The sequence below is a fragment of the Ambystoma mexicanum genome (assembly GCF_040938575.1).
Source record: "Ambystoma mexicanum isolate Mex_15411 chromosome 12 unlocalized genomic scaffold, UKY_AmexF1_1 Mex_chr12_unloc.1, whole genome shotgun sequence".
Classification (NCBI taxonomy): Eukaryota; Metazoa; Chordata; class Amphibia; order Caudata; family Ambystomatidae; genus Ambystoma; species Ambystoma mexicanum.
The window spans coordinates 9,239,797-9,243,329 of record NW_027182322.1 but is presented as its reverse complement, the minus strand read 5'-3'; positions in this window follow the sequence as shown (position 1 = coordinate 9,243,329).

Below are 3,533 nucleotides of genomic sequence, written 5' to 3'. Positions count from 1 at the left end.
AGGGTTAGATGGTGCATCTACATTGATTGGGACCAGATTAAACATAAAACAGGATGACCAAATGCGCTAGTGTGAGTTTACCCCAGGGAGGTAGGGGATGCGAACTACCATAGGTGTGTTCAGGCCATGATATCTTGCACCCCCACAATCAAAAGGTATGGGGGTGTCCAGGGAGGGGCTAGGTGATGCCTCTACATTGATTGGGACCAGATTAAACATACAGCAGGATGACCACGTGCGCTACTGTGAGTTAACCCCAGGGAGGTAGGGAATGCGAATTACCATAGTTGTGTTCAGGCCATGATATCTTGCACCCCCCGGCAATCAAAAGGCATGGGGGTCTCCAGGGAGGGGTTGGATGGTGCATCTACATTGATTGGGACCAGAGTAAACATAAAACAGGATGACCATTTGCACTAGTGTGAATAGCCCCAAGAGAAATAGAGGATGCAAATTACCACAGGTGCATTCAGGCCATGATATCTTGCACCCCCCACAATCAAAAGGCATGGGGACTCCAGGGAGGGGTTAGACTGTGCATCTACATTGATTGGAACCAGATTAAACATAAAACAGGATGACCACGTGCGCTAGTGTGAGTTAACCCCAGGGAGGTAGGGGATGCAAACTACCATAGGTGCATTCAGGCCATGACATCTTGCACCCCCCACAATCAAAAGGTATGGGGGTGTCCAGGGAGGGGCTAGGTGATGACTCTACATTGATTGGGACCAGATTAAACATACAGCCGGATGAGCACGTGCGCTAGTGTGAGTTAACCCCAGTGAGGTAGGGGATGAAACCTACCATAGGTGCATTCAGGCCATGACATCTTGCACCCCCCACAATCAAAAGGTATGGGGGTGTCCAGGGAGGGGTTAGATGGTGCATCTACATTGATTGGGACCAGATAAAACATAAAACAGGATGACCACTTGCACTAGTGTGAATAGCCCCAAGAGAAATAGGGGATGCAAATTACCATAGGTGCATTCAGGCCATGATATCTTGCACCCCCCACAATCAAAAGGTATGGGGGTGTTCCGGGAGGGGGTAGATGGTGCCTCTACATTTGTTGGGACCAGATTAAACATAAAACAGGATGACCACTTGCGCTAGTGTGAATAGCCCCAAGAGAAATAGGGGATGCAAATTACCATAGGTGCATTCAGGCCATGATATCTTGCACCCCCCACAATCAAAAGGCATGGTGGTCTCCAGGGAGGGGTTAGATGGTGCATCTACATTGGTTGGGACCAGATTAAACATAAAACAGGATGACCACTTGCGTCAGTGTGAGTTAACCCCAGGGAGGTAGGGGATGCAACCTACCATAGGTGCATTCAGGCCATGATATCTTGCACCCCCCACAATCGAAAGGTATGGGGGTGTTCCGGGAGGGGTTAGGGGACACCTCTACATTGGTTAGGACCAGAGTAAACATAAACCAGGATGACCACTTGCGCTAGTGTCAATAGACCCAAGAGAAATAGGGGATGCAAATTACCATAGGTGTATTCAGGCCATGATATCTTGCACCCCCCACAATCGAAAGGTATGGGGGTGTACCGGGAGGGGTTAGAGGATGCCTCTACATTGGTTAGGACCAGAGTAAACATAAACCAGGATGACCACTTGCGCTACTGTCAATAGCCCCAAGAGAAATAGGGGATGCAAATTACCATAGGTGCATTCAGGCCATGATATCTTGCACCCCCCACAATCAAAAGGTATGGGGGTGTACCGGGAAGGGTTAGAGGATGCCTCTACATTGGTTAGGACCAGAGTAAACATAAACCAGGATGATCACTTGCGCTACTGTCAATAGCCCCAAGAGAAATAGGGGATGCAAATTACCATAGGTGCATTCAGGCCATGATATCTTGCACCCCCCACAATCAAAAGGTATGGGGGTGTACCGGGAGGGGTTAGAGGATGCCTCTACATTGGTTAGGACCAGAGTAAACATAAACCAGGATGACCACTTGCGCTACTGTCAATAGCCCCAAGAGAAATAGGGGATGCAAATTACCATAGGTGCATTCAGGCCATGATATCTTGCACCCCCCACAATCAAAAGGTATGGGGGTGTTCCGGGAGGCGGTAGATGGTGCCTCTACATTGGTTGGGACCAGAGTAAACATAAACCAGGATGACCACTTGCGCTAGTGTCAATAGCCCCAAGAGAAATAGGGGATGCAAATTACCATAGGTGTATTCAGGCCATGATATCTTGCACCCCCCACAATCGAAAGGTATGGGGGTGTACCGGGAGGGGTTAGAGGATGCCTCTACATTGGTTAGGACCAGAGTAAACATAAACCAGGATGACCACTTGCGCTACTGTCAATAGCCCCAAGAGAAATAGGGGATGCAAATTACCATAGGTGCATTCAGGCCATGATATCTTGCACCCCCCACAATCAAAAGGTATGGGGGTGTACCGGGAGGGGTTAGAGGATGCCTCTACATTGGTTAGGACCAGAGTAAACATAAACCAGGATGACCACTTGCGCTACTGTCAATAGCCCCAAGAGAAATAGGGGATGCAAATTACCATAGGTGCATTCAGGCCATGATATCTTGCACCCCCCACAATCAAAAGGTATGGGGGTGTCCAGGGAGGGGTTAGATGGTGCATCTACATTGATTGGGACCAGATTAAACATAAAACAGGATGACCACTTGCACTAGTGTGAATAGCCCCAAGAGAAATAGGGGATGCAAATTACCATAGGTGCATTCAGGCCATGATATCTTGCACCCCCCACAATCAAAAGGCATGGGGGTCTCCAGGGAAGGGTTAGATGGTGCATCTACATTGATTGGGACCAGATTAAACATAAAACAGGATGACCAAATGCGCTAGTGTGAGTTTACCCCAGGGAGGTAGGGGATGCGAACTACCATAGGTGTGTTCAGGCCATGATATCTTGCACCCCCACAATCAAAAGGTATGGGGGTGTCCAGGGAGGGGCTAGGTGATGCCTCTACATTGATTGGGACCAGATTAAACATACAGCAGGATGACCACGTGCGCTACTGTGAGTTAACCCCAGGGAGGTAGGGAATGCGAATTACCATAGTTGTGTTCAGGCCATGATATCTTGCACCCCCAGGCAATCAAAAGGCATGGGGGTCTCCAGGGAGGGGTTGGATGGTGCATCTACATTGATTGGGACCAGAGTAAACATAAAACAGGATGACCATTTGCACTAGTGTGAATAGCCCCAAGAGAAATAGGGGATGCAAATTACCACAGGTGCATTCAGGCCATGATATCTTGCACCCCCCACAATCAAAAGGCATGGGGACTCCAGGGAGGGGTTAGACTGTGCATCTACATTGATTGGAACCAGATTAAACATAAAACAGGATGACCACGTGCGCTAGTGTGAGTTAACCCCAGGGAGGTAGGGGATGCAAACTACCACAGGTGCATTCAGGCCATGACATCTTGCACCCCCCACAATCAAAAGGTATGGGGGTGTCCAGGGAGGGGCTAGGTGATGACTCTACATTGATTGGGACCA